Source organism: Nyctereutes procyonoides, unplaced genomic scaffold, assembly GCF_905146905.1.
Source record: "Nyctereutes procyonoides isolate TBG_1078 unplaced genomic scaffold, NYPRO_anot_genome, whole genome shotgun sequence".
Classification (NCBI taxonomy): domain Eukaryota; kingdom Metazoa; phylum Chordata; class Mammalia; order Carnivora; family Canidae; genus Nyctereutes; species Nyctereutes procyonoides.
The window spans coordinates 14,515,697-14,524,148 of record NW_026575041.1 but is presented as its reverse complement, the minus strand read 5'-3'; the positions used below and the strand labels follow the sequence as shown (position 1 = coordinate 14,524,148).

Below are 8,452 nucleotides of genomic sequence, written 5' to 3'. Positions count from 1 at the left end.
GATATAAGATTCTTCCAAATAAGGAAATATGTCTTTGGGAACAACGGAACCCAAGCACCTGCATTTAACTCCCCAGTCATGTTTTCTGTTGGAAATCCCTACAGAGAACCAGAAAAGAGGGAGAAGGTTCTAGTCTAGTTCCAGCCAGCTGGCCTTAGCCAAGTCTCTTAACTTGTGCAGGCCTTCTCTTCTTTCTTTATAAAATAAGGAGTGTCATTCTCCTGTCACATTTAATAAGGATTAAATGACAATGTGTGTAAATCTCTAACCCATAGTAGCAATTTAATAAGTATTCATATTACAGAAACTGTAGCCTGGGTGGCTCAGTCAGTTAAGCATCTGCCTTTGGCTCAGGTCATGATCCCAGGGTCCTGGGACTGAACTCCACGTCAGACTCCCTGCTCAGTGGAGAGTCTGCTTCTCCCTCCGCCCCTCTGCCCACTTGTGCTCTCTCTCTGTCTCACTCTCTCTTATAAATAAATAAATAAATAAATAAATAAATAAATAAATAAATAAATAAAATCTTTTTTAAAAAAGAAACTGTAGCCTAAAGTTGACAAAATCATAGAATGCTGGAGCTGGAAAGTGCCTCAGAGAGCTTGTATATATTTTACAGAGAGGGAAGTCTGGCATGTATCCAATGATCTCTTGGCCAGTGAGGGGTCTACAGTCTAGCTCAGCTCTGTCTAGTAGAAATCCAACATATAAGCTATACATGTAATTTAGAAGTTTCTAGCAAGCACATTTTAAAAAGTAAAATAAACAGGAGAAATTAACTTTAATAAAATACTTTATTTAATTCAGTATACACAATATATTATCATCTTACATAAGCAATACAAAAATTATTAATGAAATATTTTACTTTTTTGGTACTAAATCTACAGAAATCTGGTGTGTATTGTACACTTACAGCACAATCAACTCAGAGTAGCCACATTTCAAGTACTAGATAGTCACACATGACTAGTAACTACATTATTGGACAGTGTAGGTCTAGTTGAATTAAGGTCAGCAAATATTTTGTGCACCTGTCACATGCCAGCCACTCTATTAGATGCAGGGATGTGAAGGGGAACAGATAGCAGAGGACTAGGGAGGCAGCTTTAGAAACCACAACCATAATCCAAGGCTGGGAGTCCCACCTAATAATCCAGGCTGCTGGATTACTCATCCGTTATGTTTGGTTGAGCAAGTCAAGAAGAAAATTCTCCTGGGAAAATATCGATATCTCTAGGGCATTTTCCTCTGCTCTGGTATGTGTACTGAGCTCCTCTTATGTCCTGGACATTGTACTCTGCGCTCAACGGGTATCATTTACTTCTTGTAGTGACTGTGTGGGGACATTATTTCATCCATTCTAAAGACAAGGAAATAAAGGCTCAGAGACATTAGGTAATTTGTCTAAGAGTCTTACAGTTTATCATAGGTGAAGTTAGGGCTTGATCTCAGAAAGTAGCATATTTAACTTGGTCACTGTCATCCCATGGAGATGTAAGAGAGGTGAATGTTCCTTGGCCATTACTATTTTGCCCTATTCATTAACATTCCCAAAGCTTCTTGAATTAAGTGACTGGAGGTTTATTTATTTATTTATGTTTTAAAGGTTTATTTATGTATTTTTAGAGAGAGAGAAAGAGCATTAGTTGGGGGTGCAGAGGGAGAGAGAGAATCCTTTTTTTTTTTTAAGATTTTATTTATTTTTTCATGAGAGACATACAGAGAGAGACAGAGACACAGGCAGAGGGAGAAGCAGGCTCCATGCAGGGAGCCCGATGTGGGACTCGATCCCAGAACCGGGATCACACCCTGAGCCGAAGGCAGATGCCCAACCACTGAGCCACCCAGGTGTCCCGAGAGAGAGAAAATCTTAAGCAGACTGCGTGCACAGCATGGAGCCCGACATGGGGCTTGAACTCACAACCCTGAGATCACAACCGGAGCCGAAATCAAAAGTCAGGTGCTTAACCAGCTGAGACATCCAGGAGCCAGCCCCTGGAGATATATTTTAATAACAACTTTCCAGGACCAAAGCTCCTGCTACCTGAAGGCTTTTTCAACAAAAAAAGATACGAGGATGTTCTGATGCTAAGTTCCTCTCAGTGGCTGTGAACCACTCTGTGTCTCAGAGGCCTCAAGCTGAAAAGGGTGTCAGCCCTTTTCATCTCAAGGAGGGTTTACTGCATTTCTCTAAACCGAGCTCAGAAACAGCTTCCCTCTGCCAGTGTGCTGAGGAGCCAGGCCAGGAATGGCTTTTTCTTTCCCATAGTTCTGGACCGCTCTGCCTCTAGCTCCTGCCCCTGTCACTTAGGAATTGTATATGCTGGTAAAAAAAAAAAAAAAAAAATCCCGAATGCAAATATCCACCAAGCTGGAGCAGGGCCTGCCATAGCTACAGTATTTCCTGAAAGAATGTCCACTGCCCTGAGGGTCACAGATAAAGAAGCTTGTTAACTTAGAAAGATCAAGGAAAATACAATATTCTAATCAAGATCATCAGTGTGATTTAATGAGAAAATCTCCCGTTTGAGAATAGATGGGGAAATAGTGTGGTGGGGGCGTATCTGTTCCTAGAAAAGAGTGATACTTTGCATCAAGAAACAATTCAAAATTATTATTTTTTAAAGATTTTATTTATTTATTCAAGAGAGAGAGAGGCAGAGACACAGGCAGAGGGAGAAGCAGACTCCAGGCAGGGAGCCCGATGTGGGACTCGATTCCGGGTCTCCAGGATCAGGCCCCGGGCTGCAGGCGGCGCTAAACCGCTGAGCCACCCAGGCTGCACAACAATTCAAAATTAGACCAGATCCTGAAACAGAGCACAGGACATTCTGTGAGGCTTGCCTGGCTGAACTTGAACTGAAGGACTGAACTTTACCTGAATCTTGACTGAAGAAATAAAATAAAATTAAAATAAATAAAATAAAATAAAATAAAATTAAATAAATTAAATAAATAAATAAATAAATAAATAAAATAAAAACTACAGGTTTATTCTGTCCTTTGAAATCATGTGTTTACATATGTTTCATTCAGTCAACAAATACTTCTTGAGTTACCCCCTAGGCACTGTACTAACCATTGTACAAGTATGTTTGAACAAAGTAAAGATGGATCTACCTACATGGCAGATTTTCAGTCTAGCAGGAGGCAGACAAAAGGAAGAAAAATGCCAGGGAAAGCCACCCATCGGGATCCCTGGATGGCTCAGCGGTTTGGTGCCTGCCTTTGACCCAGGGCATGATCCTGGAGTCCCAGGATCTAGTCCTATATCAGGCTTCCTGCATGAGGCCTGCTTCTCCCTCTGCCTCTCTCTCTCTGTGTCTCTCATGAATAAATAAATAAAATCTTTTAAAAAGAGAAAGAAGAAAGAAAGAAAGAAAGAAAGAAAGAAAGAAAGAAAGAAAGAAAGAAAGAAAGAAAGACACCCATCTTCAGGTACTAGAACCTAAGACCCTAATCGTCGAGAAGTCTGGATTCTAGGTGGATATGAGATTCCCTAGGTAGAAAAAAAAGAAAAGGTTCAGGACTGAGCACCAAGGAATATTGATAATTCATGATGGGTGGACTAGGAGGAGCTGACAAGGGAGAGGGAGAAGGGAAGGAGCAGAGAGTGAACTCCAGCATGAAGTGAACTCCAGCGCCTCACAGGCCTTGTGGCTGCTGGGAGTGAAAGTTAAGCCAGCAATGACTAAAGAGTAGCCTTTGGCTAGGGTGCATGGTGACACCGGTTAGTCACTGAGAGGTGGCTGCTCAGTTTGGGCAAAGTTGAATAGGAAGTGGGGATGAGGACAGAGCAAGAAGTTTGCGCTTTGGAAAGCTTGGCTAAAATAGTCAGCCGAGCAATATTTAGAAGGAGAACCTCTTGGGTTGGTCAAGAAAGTTTTGGGGTTCGATCTTCAGATAGGGCATGGAGAGGATGTGTTTGTGTCCATATTCACCCTGTTGCACTCCTGGAGTGCCTCTCTGGCAAATTTCTTTCCATTTTGTACAGTTTAGATGTAAGTGACCTGCCATCTATCAAACATTCTTTCCAGGCCCATGTAGATGTCTGGCTTGAGCTCCCTCTGTGTGTACATCTTCTGACGCATCTTACTACACAGCAATGGACAGTTTTTCTGTCTCTCTTTTCCATTAGACAAAAACAGTGTGCTTGAAGGCTTTGGACTGTCTTCCCAAACTTGCATCATTAACATAGGGAGGTGCTCGGAAGTTGGCGGAAGATATTCATTAAATGTTTGATGAATGCAAAAGTAAATGAATGAATAAACTAACCATGAGTTTGAAAGCAGTTTGAGTGGCAACTTTGTCGTATGGAAACTTCATTGTATGAATGGAAAAATGAAGGCACAGAGCAATTTGGAGTTTAATTATTTCACAAAGTCCGAGGAGCCCTGTAAAACCATCAAATCGCCAGTCCTACCCTGTCCACTGTCCCAAGTCCTTGCCAATCCACAGGACACATTGGGCTGAAACCCTCCCATTCACATCAAGCCTTAAACTTCACTACAGCAGCACAGGCCTTCCACGTGGGTGAGTGGCCAGGGACAGGGGGGCCTTGGCTTCCTGCGGATGATTGCGTCAGGCTGCGGTCTAGAAAAACCAAAGCTGAAGGGGTGCCACAAGGTGTCACTGTTGGTCCTTGGTTTAACAAAAGTGGCTTTGGCAGGGACTTCAGAAAGCCTTTAAAAGTGCTTATGTTACAGATGAAGAAACTGAGGCACAGAGAGGTAATATGATTTTAACTAAGATCACATAACAAGTTAGTGGCAGAGAAATTCACAGAATCCAAATCCCTTAACTTTGGGACGAACATAACTACCATCCCCCACTGCTCTTCGCATGGCATCTAGAGATGAGGATCCAGCTATCTCTACAATCGTTCAGACAACAGTGCTAGATTGGAAATAGAACAGAGAAAAAAATAGAGAAAGAATAAAGAATGAAAAAAAAACCCTCAGCTTTCACCTTCACATGTGCCTTATTCAAAGTGTCCAGTTTAGATGCCATCGCCAACAATGAAAGCGTGGCACGCAGGGCCTCCATCTGTGGCAAGGTTTGAATAGCTGAATTGAAATGTATCAGGTAATGGATTTCATCCTCTTTATGGCTTCGACTTAGAAAGAGTCTGGTTCCCAAGGAAAACAAGAAACCAAGTTGCTTCGGCAAAGAATTACTGAAATCTAAGTAGCAACTAGATAAAAACATTCTCTGGATAGAAGGACAAGGATAAATTTCTGGGCCCTGCCTTTCAGGGCATGGGAAGCTACAGAGCAGAAGATCCTTTGTGAGCCAGTGACCCCCAAGACCGGGCATTTATCCTGGTGTCTGGAAAGAACAAGATAGCTGAGGAGTCACAAGGGAGGGACTTTGGCCTCCCCTCCAGATGTCTCATGATGTCGCTCCCATGCTCCTTGGCCTGACTGCCACCAGCCCTTTCTGCTCCAGTGTGGCTTCTACTAGAGGCTCCTTTTCTTGCCTCCCAGGTAATATACGTATGTATTTTTTTTTTAATTAAAAGAGCTTTATTGTTTCCTTAGGTAATAAATTAATATAAGCTTATTACGAAAATTCAGATATCCAGTAGCAGAAAGAAGAAATGAAAGATCCATAACACTTCCATTCAGAAATTATTGCTGTGAACACACTGCTGCATAGGTGCAGGCAGCTGGCCTGCAGGGCGCACCTGCCCAGTATGTGAGGCACTGGGTTCAGAGTGGAGGAAATGACACCCACACATCTGGCCTCTCCCAGAGCTCACATTCTAGCGGGCGGGGAGGGGGGGTGGGCAGAAGGCGATGTCAACCAATTTTAAAAAGAAGTGAAATATCTTGAAGGTCAGACTATAATAAGCACAAGGAACACAAATAAACTGGGGAAGGGGATGAGGATTTTACTGGGGGTAAGGATATTTATGAAATACTTATGAAAGTAGGATATTTTATTTATTTGTTTGTTTATTTGAGAGAGAGAGAGTTGGGATGGAGAGGCAGAAGGAGAGAGAGAATCTGAAGCAGACTCCCCACTGAGCATGGAGCCCGACTCAGGGCTCCATCTCATGAACCTGAGATCATGACCTGAGCTGAAATCAAGAGTCCGATGCTTAACTGACTGAGCCACCCAGGCACCCTGAAACTAGGATATTTAGAAAGAAACATTAGAACAAGGACTTGAAGCTGAGGAAGAGGCAAACCATGTGGACATTTGTCTCCTTTACCTTCCATTTTCTGTGCATACATAATAATGCAATTATAGCATAAGCAATATATGACTACATCCTCAATGTGGAAACATTCAGACGACACAAAGATACGGTTCTCAAGAATCCAGCCTTCTCACCACCCTGTCACCTTCTCCCTCCAAGTAAACACTTGGACAATGGTGTGTTCCCTTCCTGAACTTTGCGTTTATTTTTGTTTCTGTATGTATCATGCACACATTTAGCTTTATTTCCTACATAAATGAGATTATTCTTTATGAAGGTGATGCCTTTAATTTGAAGCAGACAGGCTCTTCTTAATGTTTTCTAAACTTCAGAGGCCTAGGAGAGCTATGGCTCTTATTACTAAGTGAAATTAAGTGTAGGTAGAGGTTTCACTTCCTCCCCTGGGCTATTAATCTAGGATTCACTGCATTATATTACGTGAATTTGTTTCCGCCTCTGTCTCTTGTCCTGAACAGTGCGTTCTTTGTGGTCACAGTTTCTGTCTTGTCATCCCTGACCTTCCAATGCCCGTACAACGCCTAGCATATGGAAGGCATCTGGTAAATGAATGGGCAGTTAATTATACTTGTATACATTACCGGAGTAGACCTCCAATACTGTATGGGATATGGGCTGAGATCGACCTTGTGGTCTGTCCTCACAGGAGCCAATTTATTCTCCACTGAAAAGTCTGTGTCACTACTGGATATAGCCAGGATGACTGTGGTCATGTCGCTCAAATCACAAAGTCCAATGTTAGCAGAATTAAAAGACCAACCAAAGAGAACTTTCACTCCCTTTGCTAAAAGAAACAAGCATTTAATGAGTACACACATGTGCTAAGAATTTTATAAAACCTTTGTCATTCAAGGCAGAAAACAATGAGGTAGATATTAGTTTGGAGATGAGGAATCCATGAATCAGAGATTAATATGGATACGATGTGGGTCCATTCATGTGCTACTATCCAGATTTACCCTAACATTTCCCCATATTTGTTTTAGATTTTTTGGGGGGGCACCTGGGTGATGCAGTCAGTCAAGTATTGGACTCTTGGTTTCAGCTCAGGTCATGATCTCCGAGTCATGAGACCCAGCCCAACTTGGGCTCTGTGCTCAGTGGAGTCTGCTTGAAATTCTCTCTCCCTCTCCCACTGTACCCTCCCACTCACGCTCAATCTCTAATAACAAATCTTTAAAAAACCAGATCTTTTTCCCCCCCAAAAAATAAAACTATAAATATACTCTGGAGGACTGTATTCACAAATTTCATTGCCAACATTGGATGAGATAATTTAAAAATCACTCAATGCAACTTGGCCACTTAATCAACAGACATTAATTGAGCCCAGGTGCTGGGCTAGGCCCTATGGATACAGAAAGAAATGATACATAGTCCTTGCCCAAAGGGACTCACTTTTTAGGGGAAGAGGTCCAGCAGATATAAAAGGTTTTACAGTTGAGAAATGAAGCTCAGGGATGGATGGTGACTCTTCCAAGGGACAAATCCAGGTTTGGAGTCCAGGGGCTAAACGAAGCTGTCCTCAGGGAGGATCCCGACTGGAGGCAGCTCCTCTCTGAGTGGTGCCAGCTATGCAGGAGAGCTGGTCTGATACAATCAAGCAGAGTCTGTGAGAAACATGGATGGGTGTTTTCACTCTTCACTAATCATCTTTCTGCTGCAAAGAATTAAATTCTTTCCTGGTGACACACACTTCCTGTTAGGATGAGGCACACCCAGTCAAAACCACCCAAATTAAATGAATAAAAATCCTTTTAATTCCTCTAGGTACACACTTTTGGGTTCCACTGGACTGTTGCCATTTTCCCAGGAGCTAAGCCAGACGTGGATTTGGGGGAACAGAAACAAGAAGGATGTGCTAATAAGGGTAACAGCCACAGTGACATTAAATCATCCACCACTTATTATCTCTAATTCCCATGTTCTGTAAAAGCAATTCATTCTCACAGAAAACTCAGAAAATGGCAAAAAAAAAAAAAAGTGTGTGCTTTTTTTGGTAAAAACAAAACCAAATCTATAATTTCCCAGTCCAAACAACTACTGTTAACATTTTGATACACTTTCTTTTTAAAAATGATATTTATTTGTACTTTATATACTGCTCTGTTCACATAACTTTATATGGTAAATGTTACCTCAATAATTAATTATCCCACTGATATTTAATTCTTTAAAATATAATTATAAATGATACATAACATTGTTATGCAGTTGCTCTGTGGTTTG

General features: G+C 41.8%; 1 long non-coding RNA gene across 2 annotated transcripts in view; it reads right to left on the bottom strand.

Annotated features, from left to right (window-relative positions):
• Positions 1-890: 890 nt before the first annotated feature.
• Positions 891-8,452, bottom strand: part of LOC129506814 (uncharacterized) — a 28,403-nt gene continuing 20,841 nt past the window's right edge. For both annotated transcript variants that reach the window (XR_008663863.1, XR_008663864.1), the window contains exons 3-4: positions 7,622-7,833; positions 891-2,809 (exon numbers count right to left, since the gene is read on the bottom strand). This is a non-coding gene — a long non-coding RNA (uncharacterized LOC129506814). The remainder of the gene's footprint in view (positions 2,810-7,621; positions 7,834-8,452) is intronic.